General features: G+C 32.8%; 1 protein-coding gene and 1 long non-coding RNA gene across 5 annotated transcripts in view; one reads left to right on the top strand and one right to left on the bottom strand.

Annotated features, from left to right (window-relative positions):
• The window catches only part of LOC114804311 (uncharacterized), a 152612-nt gene extending 140743 nt beyond the window's left edge, over window positions 1-11869 (bottom strand). Inside the window, exon 1 of one of the 2 annotated variants that reach the window (XR_003752529.2) lies at window positions 11303-11869. This is a non-coding gene — a long non-coding RNA (uncharacterized LOC114804311). The remainder of the gene's footprint in view (window positions 1-11302) is intronic. The other variant, XR_008471925.1, reaches the window with a different exon arrangement.
• The window catches only part of LOC105214950 (loricrin), a 31598-nt gene continuing 21594 nt past the window's right edge, over window positions 3335-13338 (top strand). Inside the window, exons 1-2 of one of the 3 annotated variants that reach the window (XM_011188658.3) lie at window positions 3335-3434; window positions 7627-7790. The gene's annotated coding sequence lies outside the window, so the exon portion shown is untranslated. Of the gene's footprint in view, window positions 3535-7626; window positions 7791-13338 lie in introns of all 3 variants that reach the window. The other 2 variants (XM_054234377.1, XM_054234378.1) reach the window with 2 other exon arrangements.

The raw sequence follows: 13338 nt of genomic DNA, 5'->3' as shown, positions 1-13338 counted from the left end.
TCAATTTGCTGGCTGCAGGTAAGCTAAGTATGTAATTGTATATTCCGAGCATATGTTTGTACGCTTTTAAGTGGGAAACCGGAGACACATGAATGGCATCATTAAGAATTCATGCATTATCTTCCTCTTGGGGGCTGACAATCTAAATGAGAGCGTGATCAGCAAGTGTGCCAGCCCAGCTAACTTATTTGTCACATGCATCATGCAAAATGAGTGCATGTGTGAGCTTAATTTGATAAATGAGTGGGTGTTTTAGAGCACTGCAAGCCATTGAAATCGCCAATTTTCCTGTTCAACGCCATTGAAGAGATTTAAATAGTTCGGAAGGCAATGGATGAGTGACTTTCTTATTAAAGTTTTCTTAAAGAAAGAGATAGAGATAGAAATAGGATAGAGATAGAGTTAAAGATAGAAATAGGATAGAGTTAGAGATAGAGATAGAGATAGAGATAGAGATAGAGATAGAGATAGAGATAGAGATAGAGATAGAGATAGAGATAGAGATAGAGATAGAGATAGAGATAGAGATAGAGATAGAGATAGAGATAGAGGTTAGAGATAGAGATAGGGATAGAGATAGAGATAGAGATAGAGATAGAGATAGAGATAGAGATAGAGATAGAGATAGAGATAGAGATAGAGATAGAGATAAAAATTGAAATAGGGTTAGAGATAGAGATGAAGTCTTTTGAGAACAAAATATTTTTTGGAAATCAAATTCTTTTGGAAAAGTTGTTTATTCTTTCGGACCCCTTAAGCCTTAAATTGTAGATTTAGAAGTTTAAAACTTTTTTTACCATGCATCAAGAAATCTGTTGAGATCTCATTTTTGAATACAGATATTCAGATTAGGATACAGATAATCCAACTGTTTATATTGATCAAGAGGATTAGTGCAAATGAATATTTACAGAAAAGCATATCACCAATTACAACTACACTTTCCACGCTTAAAGCACTTACAATTTTATCTCTTTACCAATTCCATACAGATAAATCTTAATACATATGTACCCACATGTGTTTTAATTCAACTTAAATGCATAGGTACCATGTAAAGCAAACTAACAATATTACGTATGGATTAAAAGCAAATACAGACAACATGAAAGCTTGCTGATGTCTAATATATTAGTGTAGAGTATACAAAAACTTGTACAATCATTCAACATATTGAAATAACAACCGTTACGTTTAATACTAACAACAATATTAGCAAAAAATCTCACGAGAGTGGGCTTGTTGACGTCATGAACCGGGGAGAAAAATATCCTACACCGCAGCGAAACCAGAAATAGAATAAATCAACAATACAAAATAACTAAATAAAGAAACGGCTTGCGGCCGCTTAACAGGTATAGGGAGATTAAGTTGTTAGTAGAGAGAAAATTGGTGCGAAAGCCTGCTTTTCAAATGTGACACAGAATACATGAAATATTTACAAAAAAAAACTAATTAACACAATTCCAGGAATACAAAAGTTAAATTTTAGATGAATTTATTTTTAATCAGGTGTGGTATACAGTACAGAAAAAAATAAATAAAGTGCGATCCTGCTACTGTAAAAATTTAGCTGGGGAATTTAGTCTGATAATGCCTTTAAAACTTCTTTACAGCCTCTTAATTACTCAATCAGATTTGTATTTAAATATAGTAAATATGCTAATTGACTTAATTAAATCTAATTAGACAAACAACTCGCCGGAATTAGAAATGTTTCTTTCTATTAATTACTCCATCAAATTCTCAATTAAATGTACTCATTTTGCTAATTGACTAATTTAAATGTACTCATTTTGCTAAGTGACTAAATTAAAGCTTAACAGCAGGAACACTCGGCGGAATGAGAAATGTTTCATCCTCTTAAGTACTCTATCAGGTCCTCAATTAAATGTACTAATTTTGCTAATTGACTAATTTAAAACTTAACAGCCGAAACATTCGCCGGAAAGAGAATTATTTAGTCTCTTAAGTACTTTATTATATTAATTAATTATGTGAAGTCAATTTGCTTATTGACTAAATTAAGGCTAATTTACTAAATTAAGGCTTATTACCCAAAACACTCGCTGGAATTAGAATTTGTTTAGCGTCTTGATTATCAATTGACTAATTGACTAAATTAAATTAAGGCATACTAGACGTGATAACCTCATTAGTGACAAGTTTAGAGTGAGTGGGAAGTATTGACGAATAATAATGTATTGACTAAGTACTCAATTAGATCTTCATAATTATATAGAAATAATATGTTAATAATATGTTAATTTACTAAATTAAAGTCATTTGGAGGAGACACATTCCAGTTTTGCACAGAAAATTTGTATACATTAAAATAAAATTGGACAATTTTAACTGTTAGTGGAAATTTATGAATTCTTAAAAAAAATTGCTAATTATCTCAATTAAGGCTTATTAGTCGAGACACAAACTTATATTTAAAAGAAAAAATCTTTAATATTATATTTTCTCAATAAGTATATTTGATTTAGTTCAATCAGTCACTTAAAAAGTACAAAAAACGTACCCACATATGTGCTCAAATCTCCAGAGTAACGAAGTAACAAGAATGATATTTATATGTACGTAAGAATATTATCAAGAAAGAAAAATATTTATAAATCTTTCTAAGAAATCTCTGTTGACGAAGACATTAATACTCATTGGCTCTAACCAAGCAACAGTTGCATTTTAGGCACCCAAACTACATTATTTTTTCGGAATCAATCTTCGCGCATATATTATTTATAATTATATTCAACGAAAACTTAAATATTTAGCAGGCATGATGCTTAAAAAGGTACGAAAATTCTCAAAGGGACTTAGCAAAAATTCAACTCACGTGGGTCTCCTTGGGTTAAAAATGTAAACACGCGCATAAATATGATACATATGATCACATACAAGCATATAAACATGCTCACTATATACGTATGATTATGACATTTTACTATACAATAGGTTATAAGTAAGGAGCTTTTGTAAATTTAATTCATAAAACGCACAAATGCCCCGCTCGCAATACCATACGCCAGTTGATGTACGCCGCAAAGTATGCTATGCATATTGCATATGTCCCTAACCCTACTTAGCCGTCGAAAAAACAGCCGACTTGGCACACGAAGCGGCTGAGAAAGCTTTCGCTGCTAAAGTACACACACACATATATATCTCAGGAGCTTTTCTTTGCTGGTGGCGCTGGTACATTTTAACCGGTCGGCAAGGATTTTCGCCCCTCTGCTCGTGACATGATAACAACGACGACGACGACGACGACGACGACGGCGTTAGCATATGACGACAGCCGACAGGTGTTGGCTAATACCGAATGACGCTACAAATATTCAGTTATTCAGCGTACGCGTACGTGTTCAGTTCGTTCATTTGTAGTCACGGAAAGTTTCTACTGAAGCGTTTCATATCAGAAGCGAAGTGTAAAGTGTGACAATTTTTAGAAAAGCATACACAACAGTCCCTCTTGGTCCCCATTCAAATAGACACTTTCGGTTTGCTTGCTTGTTGCTGCGTGTGGAGGTGTGTTTGTTTGAGTTTGCGTGTCTGTTTTTGGCAATTGACGACTTAAAGGGACTTTGCAGTGAGGAATACATACATATATATCATATGGTTATGTAGGTGTATTTAGATTTGCGGTTGCTGCGTGTATTGCTTTGCTTTTTTTTACTTATTCATCGTTATGTAGACACACGTGTAATGTATTTTCAACCGGATTATTAACATATAGTTCAAAACTTTTCGGTTTTGAAAGCAAAACAAACAAGTTTGAGGTTAATGTATTCATCTATTTCTGAAAAAAGTGCGGATTTAAAATCTCAAAATACTTTGCATATTTACCAGTGCTGATATTGTGGTGATTAAAGTGTTTTAAATTAAGTAATTTAGTAGTTAAATTAAAAATAACATTTAAGAAAAGGCAAAGTTCGGGTGGAAACGATCATTTTATACTCTCGCAATTTATTGATGTAATTTTATTACGATAACACACAATTTCACCCATCTATTCGACATAAAGTCCAATAAAATAACGAAAATCATCATATATAGTATATCAGGGCTGAGGTAATTCCTGAACCAATTTCACTCATTTTCACCACCAAGGCACACTATATTCAAGGCTATACTCTCACTTAAATTTGCTAAGATAACTCACATATTAACCGATATATGCGGAATAAAGCCCACCGTATTTTGGAAAAACCTATAATTAGATATATGGGAGCTAGGAGTTGGTATGACCCGATTTTAATAATTTTTGGCACAGGGACACACTATTACAAGAAAAAGATTCCCTCTGAATTAAAGTAAAATATTTGAGAGAATTAACTATATTTTCTGTGAAAAATTACTATTAGGCATTGAGTTTATCATTTCCGATATCCGAGGCATTGAAAAGTTGTAGTCCGATTTCGAGAATTTTTCTACGAGTTAATGCCACAGCTGAAATACAGTATTTGTATCTTCATTGGTTTCTAATGTCGATGTAAATGTAAAGTGAAGGAATCGGATGGAATCGAAAATTGAGTTATTTGGGAAGTAGGCGTGGTTGTGAACCGATTTCGCCAATTTCTCAACCGTGTTATCACCGTTATATGGCGAATTTCATTCAAATCTGTCATGTAGCTCTTAAGCTATGGTTTTTGAACCATAAGTAGGCGATGCTACACCCATTTTCCATTTCTTAAAAAGGGCTGAGTGCAGCTTCCTTCTGCCATTTCTTCTGTAAAATTTGATCTCAACTATTTTAAAAATAATGATGTAAAATAATAATAATTTTTACTCAAGTTATCTGTTGCGCTGACGGTCGGAAGGACAGACATCCGGATTTTAACTCGCCTCGCTATCCTGATCATTTTGATACATATATCATTAAATCTAACTCGTTGAGTTTTATGACTTACAAACAACTGTTATCTGAACAACTTTTGTTGCGAGAGTATAACAAAGTACAAACTTTTTTGGGTGTGTAAAAAACCTGGATTTTAAAAAGTTAACATCCATCATCTTGCTTCTTTGTTAAATTGGCAATCAAATTAAGATTTATTTATTGTTCTAGGTCTGTTATAATTGTTCGTGATAACTCAAATTTTAATACGAACTACAAAGCAGCTAATCATATTAAAAATATTTATTTATGGCCCAAAAACACCTCAAAATCTATTGTTTCATACAAATATTAAAATATAATATTATTTTATAAATTTAGAAAAAATATTGCAAATAGTAATTTTTCTTGAACCCGATTGGTTTGTATTTGTTGTTTGTAATATTTAAACAAAAATATGTAAACAGGTGGTAACCCCTTTTAAATAGTGTCAGCTATATGTCAGCTTCTCCAGTCTTCTTTCTTTTTATACTCTCGCAACAAAAGTTGCTAAAGAGAGTATTATAGTTTTGTCCACATAAAGGTTGTTTGTAACACCTAAAACTAAAAGAGTTAGAAATAGAGTCATATATACCAAAGTGATCAGGGTGACGAGTAGATTTGAAATCAGGATGTCTGTCCGTCTGTCCATCTGTTCGTCTGTCCGTCTGTGCAAGCTGTAACTTGAGTAAAAATTAAGATATCTTGACGAAACTTGTCACAAATATTCCTTGGCACCATAAGAAGATCAAGTTCGAAAATGGGCAGAATCGGACCATTGCCACGCTCACAAAATGGCAAAAACCAAAAAGACATAAAGTGTCATAACTAAGCCATAAGTGAAGATTTGGAATAAAGGATCGCACTAGGAGGGGCATATTTGGATGTAATTTTTTTGGGAAAGTGGGCGTGGCCCCGCCCACAAATCGGTTATTTGTATTTAACTCGCAAACTAATAAAGCTATATAAACCAAACTTTCTGCAGTCGGGTCTCTTACATACCCCACCATGAAAATAGTTGAAATCGGATAATAACCACGCCCACCTCCCATACAAAGGTTAGGTTGAAAATTACTAAAAGTGGGCTAACTAACTAAAGAAAACCGTCAGAAACACTAAATTTTACAGAAGAAATAGCAGAAGGAAGCTGCACTCAGATTTTTTTACAAAATGGAAAATGGGCGTGGCATCGCCCACTTATGGGTCAAAAACCATATCTCAGGAACTACTCGACAGATATCAATGAAATCCGGTATATAATATTTTCTTGACACCCTGATAACACGGATAAAAAATGGGCGAAATCGGTTCACAACCACGACTACATTCCTTATAACTCAATTTTGAATTCCATCTTATTCCTTCACTTTATAATATAAACATAAGGAACCAATGAAGATAACGGAATAAAATTTTACACAATAAGTGCATATCATCTCTGGCTTCACTTGTGAAAAAATTGTTGAAAACGGATTATAACTTTTCAAGGCCCCTGTTATCGAACATGTTGAACTCCGCGCCTAAGGGTAAATTTTAACCGAAAATATGGATAAATCTCTCAGATATCTCAATTTAATTCAGAGGAAATTGTTTTCTTCTAATAGTGTGTCTCTGTTCCAAAAATTATTAAAATCGGGTCATAACATTTCCATATACCTCATTGTAGGTTTTTCAAAAGTATCTTCTCCTAGTTCCCATATACCTAATTATAGGTTTTTCAAAAATACGGTGAGCTTTATTCCGCATATATGTATTGGTTAAATTTCTTCAATAAATTGCGAGAGTATAAAATGTTCGGTTGCACCCGAACTTCTTTCCTTACTTGTTTTCTATTCGCTTAAGCTGGAGAATGGATTTCAGATAGACAAAAATATGCTTTCTTTATATTCCTAAGACTGATATAACACTATACAACACACATTCGAAGGTGAATAATTCGATTTTCGAGGATAACTTCGTGAATACACATTTTTTTACTCATGACTCAATCTTTCAGAAAAAATGAATTTAGTCCAATAGAAAAAAGTCGATTTTTAAGCTAATAAACCTATTTAAAATATTTATTTAATATTTTATAAAATTATGTTGGCAACCCTTATCAAAAATATCATATACAGATGAAATTAAAGGACTTTACAAAAAATTTGTAAATTCTTATCGTCAACATAAGTCTTTTTAAACAAAACTTAGAAAAAGATGAAAATCCTACTTTACTCGAAAAAAAATTATCTTTTGTTGAATTTATTATCGAAAAGACCTACTATGAGACGGGTATTCTTCCCTATAAAAGTAGTTTCGCAGAAAAAAGATATTATAACAATTATTTAAATTTTTCCTTCGTCTTTAACACTAATAACCACACATACATTCTATTTATGTGCAATATAATAGGAATTTCAGCTATACATTGCTAAGATTATCGCGCAAGTATTTTTCTTTTATAGCCATTTAATAACACTGTGTTTGTATGTGCATGCGTATGCCTGTGAGTGAGCGCAAATTCAATTTCTTTATCAGCATTATCAACTCGCGCGTGCAAATGACGTTAACTCTCTCCACTACCCCCTCATATGCAAATATTATTATACACTTTCCCCTGCTAAACACAAATCAATTGCTTTGCCGACATAGTAGATTTCCAATTGAAATTTATAGTTACTGGAATTTTAATCAAAACTAATCACAACTTTTCGAATTTTTCTTCCTTTCTTGACATTTGTTATTATTATTATTTTCCTTTTGCGTAGTGATTTCGCTGCATTTTTGCAGTTTGCAAATATACCGTTGGAAAATGTAAATCTGCCGTGACTTTGCGTTGGAAGCAATTAAATGCAAATAATAGATTTGTCTGGCAGAAACAGCAAGGCATACAAAACGCTTTAATTGAGATTAGCATCAGCAACTTTCGAAGGTAAGTAATCGGTATTTCATTATGTATGTGTATAAGAGATTAAGAAGCTGAAAAACATATATACGAAAGGGAAGAAACAATAGACAATCAAACATAAAACAGTAAAATTGTTGATAATTCTTCGACTTTATGACCTTTCGACCCTTATTGGTTTGTATTAAAAAGGAACCTCTGATCAATTTGGTTGCAATTTATGATATAGAAAGCCCCGAACCCCGAAGAATTTTTCTAAATGGTTTTTGTTTGAATCCTATGGACTTAAGGGAATTGACTTTGGCTGAAAGCCTGCTGTCGAACGATAAAGGAGTTAGGAGATCGCAATAATAGCAAATGGGTATGGTTTACAATTAACATCGATGTGTAATACTTTTGAAGGGCTCTTAGTATTTCTCTTTTAAGGAATCGTAACACAGGGATACCCAAAAATAAAACAAAACCTCTTCTAAAGTTCTGTGTATTATTCACTGACGATGCCGAATACTACTTGGCGATGCCAGATTGAGTAGAGTAATTTACTGGGACAAAGCTATCGACTTCTCACTTCAGTGCCGCGGAAAAGAAAATTACTAGCCGGCATCGCATAGGTGATTAATGTTGCCACATTCGCATACTGATAATTATTAATCGGCAAATATGAAGATTTTATCATAATCGTAATAATAAAAAATATAATTTAATATAATATTCAGGGCATATGTTGAATATGGAATGGCTATCTTTATTCTGTAAACATTTATCAATAACGATGCCGATATTAATCGGCGATGCCAAAATAGTATCGCATAATAGTCATACTAAATGGTATAATATTTTCTCATTATCGTGAAACAGTTTTATATTGCTTTTCATCAATAAAGACGACATGGTATACTTTAGTACTTGTCATTATTAAGCAATATACTATTCAATATTACCTCAATATCGACTTGACATATCTTACTCGATTACCTATGCTTCATTCGCATCATGATAATCGTCCAATAAGTTACAGTTTTTATTATTATAGCACGATTTCATTATTATCTACCATGCTTTATATCCTAAGAAGACTTTAATGTTTTACTTTAATAGATTCTTGCACAAGCATACTAAAAATGTTCCAACATTTCTACTTAATGAATTTGTTATTAACTGACGATGCCGAATAATACTCGGCGATGCCACCACATTGCCGTTCTGATAATCTTCAAATGAGTAACTTAAGAATATTACTGAAAGGCTTAAGGTATTTTAACACTATATGTACGCATCCTGTCGATAACGAAAGAGGCTCTGACGACCGAGTATGGGCGGTATATCCCTAACAGCCAGTTCTCGAAAGAGTAAGCAGGCGACTCGTAGTCTGGAGAATAGCAGACTATCCGGGATTTTAGGAAAAATCAATCTAGAACTATATTTTGAAAGAATTCACCACCTAATCACTCTAATATGGGAGCAAGAAGTCTTGCCTAAAGATTGGAATACAGCCATTATAATACCAATCCATAAGAAGGGAGAGCCCTCTGTAGCAACTATCGTGGTATATCGCTTCTCAACACAACGTGCAAAATATTCGCAAGAGTACTTAACAACAAACTCACAAAGTATGCCGAAAAAATATCACCCGAATACCAATGCGGCTTCCGACTGGGTAGATCAACATCAGACCAAATTTTCTCCATTAAGCAAGCAAAGGAAAAATGCTACGAGCATAACATCGATTTACACTTGCTGTTCATTGATTTCAAATAAGTATTCGATACAATAGACAGATTGACTATTCCCGCAGCGTTTAAAAAATGTGGAATTCCAGAAAAATTAATCAGAATAACAGCAATGACGCTGCAAGTAATGATACAAGACCAACAAGACCAAACATCGAAAGCTTTTACCATTCAATGCGGTGTTCGCCAGGATGATACACTCTCTTCAACAATTTTCAATTTGTCGTTATGCTGCGCAATAGACGAATTGTGCAACGTCAAGCGTACTGGTCATATTTTGAACAGAACCACTCAAAAATATGCTTACGTTGACTACATTGCTATTGCAAGCCATAATAAAAATGCGCTTCTAACTACTTTTTCTGAAATTGATGTGGCAACTTCAAAAATTGTATTGAAAATCAATGAAGAGAAAACAAAGCATATGCTTATGTCCAGAGCAAAGAACGCCCAAACACTAACAAAAATTAAACTTGGAAAATGTGAGTTTGAAGCGGTAAGCACATTCACATACCTTGTCTACAAGCTAACAGCAGTACGGCCAGTCTTGTGCTATGGAGCTGAAACATGAACAATAAGCAAAAGGACAAAACAAAATTGATGACCTTTGAAAGAAAAATTCTCCGATAATTTTTCGGCGCAGACAAAAACGGACCTGACGAATAGACGATAAGATTGAATAGCGAACTTGACCAGCTAATTATAGCGAAAACGTGGTGCGATTTATCAAAATATTACAAGAATGGATGATTCAAGAGCCTAAAAGAAGATATTGAACGCGAAAGCATACATAGGAAGGCCAAAAACAAGATGAAAGAACGAATTAAACGAAGATCTGAAAAAGCTCCGATTAGAAAGCTGGAGAGAAAACGCAAAAGACAGAATAGCTTGCACGCGTACTGTTCAGCAGGCCAAGGCTCACAGAGAGCTGTAGAGCCAAATGATGATGATGATGATGAATCGTTCGAAAAGGTCAATCGAAAACAATGCTGTAACCATACACCACCCTCCATATTCGCCAGACATGGCACCGTATAACTTTTTCCAATTTTCCAAAATTAAAAGAACCTTAGAGGTCCGTCGTTTTATAAGCATTTCGCTGAAAAAGCCAAAAGCTATCACAAAAATAGAGTTTGAAAAATGTTTCGACGATTGGAAAAAGCGCTGACATCTGAATGTATGCGTATAATATCAAATGGGGACTATTTTAAAGGCAACATAATGTGGACGAATCAATAAATGTGTTTTTCAAAAAACTAAAATTACCGTTATTTTTTTACATACCTCTTAATAACCTATATTTGTAACTAAATATATGTTTTAGAAGAAATAACTCGAGTTGGAATCATACTTAGGATTTCAATGAGAAAAAATTAAAAAATTGTACTTAAATTTGCATATGTTTGAGGAAAGAGCTAAATAATAACTAGGATGCTCTACGTCTCCTTGACTTTTAAAATTATGTATATATATATTTTACTGATTTTCTAAACAATTTAAATTCAATTCAATTCACTTTAACGAGATTTCAAATCTGAAATGAGCGCTGCTACGGAAATGTTGTGTGTAGCTTGATGCCATGACATCGAGTTTTATATTACAACCGCTTAATGAAGCCAAATTAACTGGCAAACAGATATCTGAGTAACTAAAGCAACAACAACAACAATCAACGAAGGCATAAAATAACAGAGCACTGTGTTGGTGGTGGTTAAAATGGGTGTTTTATGCTCAACAAATTCATATTACGGTTTCGCTCAACATGCAGACTTATAATACAAAAACAAAAAAGCATGGCATATGGCTTACCTGTTGTGTGTCGTGTTTTTGTTGGGTAAAACCGCTGGCCAATTGTGTGTATTTTGTTATTTTCCCGTTTTTTTTTTTATTTTCTGTGTTTTCGTTTTGCGTTCAGTTGGGTGCACGCTGGCATGCCATCATTGCATAATTTTGTGCGTTAATTAACAGCGTCGATGTTTACACTGCTCACATGTGTGTTGATATTTTATTCCATTGAAATCTGCCATAAATTATTGTTAGCACAGGATCACAATGCAAATGGTAAATGGCGAAAACTGTTGAGACATCACATGGCGTGTACTTTTGCGGTCTGTAGGAATATTTCCAGCTGCGATGTAGGTGTGTGAAGGGCGGCATTCTTTGGTGGAAACTTGTTTGTTTCTCTTTTGATATTTTATATGAATGGGATTGAACGACTTTTATTTTTTACTTTATTAATTTGCACTTTTTTTATTTTTTTTTTCACTTTTCACTATTTTTTTACTTTTTTCATTAATTTATTAATTTTACTTTTTATTTTATTTTATTTTTTAATTACATTTTTCATATTATATTAATTTATTTTCTTATTTTATTTTTTATTAAATTCTCATTTTATTTTATTTTTGGTTTGGTTTGAATCTTATTAGATCTTCTAATTGTTTAGTAAATTTATTGCAAACACTCTGCTGTTATTAGCCTTGATTGATGATGTTTACTATATATAACGGTATAATTAAATATGTCCTTAATGAGCATAAACGCTTATACATAAATATAACTTTGTGATATTGACTAATATTGAGCCAAAATTAGTGCATCACAAGTAAATAATAGTTGAATTCTCGTGCAATCGCATTTCATAGAAAGTAATTCCCTTTCCTTATTTCAAAAAATTTATTATTTTATATTAAAACGAAGTATGAGAGCTCTGTACTGCTCATAATATCGTATCAATTACCATTTAAAAAATTAAACATTTTCAAACATGATCTTCGTTGGGGTATTTATATATATTTATCACCCATATATGCAGAAAATATAAATGTTCCTACATTCATAAAGCTTGAAGTCGAAACCGCTTCTTATACTTCACATAAGATTTTGAGGTTACTCATACGCAGTGGCGAACAGTCAACGTCTACAATAAATGATTGTTTGTATGAATTTATCTAGTTCCATAATCCATTCAATATATAATTTAATAACAACCTAACACCTTTATTATATATTTGTTTTCAAACAATTCTATATTGAACTCTCTTCAAATCTCTCTAATCAAACATACTATATTCCAATACAATTAAACTCCCACTACCATTTTTAAAGCTCTCGTCAACAAATCACTTCATTGTAGCAAAATTCACTGCACCTAATCTAAATTCAAACAAAATTCAACGACAAATTTTACACACGAACAATGGAAATTTTGTAGCTCAGCTTGTGCCGAAAAATTCCATTGGGAATGGCGAATTGCGACGATGGATGAGTTGCTGAAGCGAATGAAATTTTCAAGAAGCAATTAACGCGCCTGACCAAACGCTCGAAGCTTAACGCCTACGAAATTCAATCGAAAACGAAAACAAGTAACGAATATCTAGAAGTAGAAGACTTCAATTTATAGGGTTGTTGGGCGAGAGTGTTGTTGAATTGACTGACGCAAATGAGCAGCGCCGAATTCTTTTTGTGTTGAAAAAATATTATTCAAGTTTAATTTTCATTTAGAATGACAATAAATGGGATAAATACAGCACAAAGTTCTTGTAGTCTTTATAATCCGATTGTAAATCCTTGTGGTTTTCTCTACGTCAAATTTAATGACAATCAAAGTGAAATAATTTGAAAAAAATTTTGTTAATTTTTATTACGATTTTTTAACAAAACTTTTACTGAAATTACCAATGATTTTAAAGTATAATTAACGCTTATTAGATATGTGTAGAAATTCAAATTTTACTTTTGTCATTAATTTTGACATAATGAAAGCCACATTTAAGGATAATAAATTTTACTCTTCAGGACTTGACTAAAGTTGTTGCTCTCTAATAATATTTAAATCCTTATTT

Source organism: Zeugodacus cucurbitae, chromosome 6 (genome assembly GCF_028554725.1).
Source record: "Zeugodacus cucurbitae isolate PBARC_wt_2022May chromosome 6, idZeuCucr1.2, whole genome shotgun sequence".
Taxonomy (NCBI): Eukaryota; Metazoa; Arthropoda; class Insecta; order Diptera; family Tephritidae; genus Zeugodacus; species Zeugodacus cucurbitae.
Note: the sequence above shows the minus strand (reverse complement) of the source record. Positions and strands in the feature narration are given on the sequence as shown.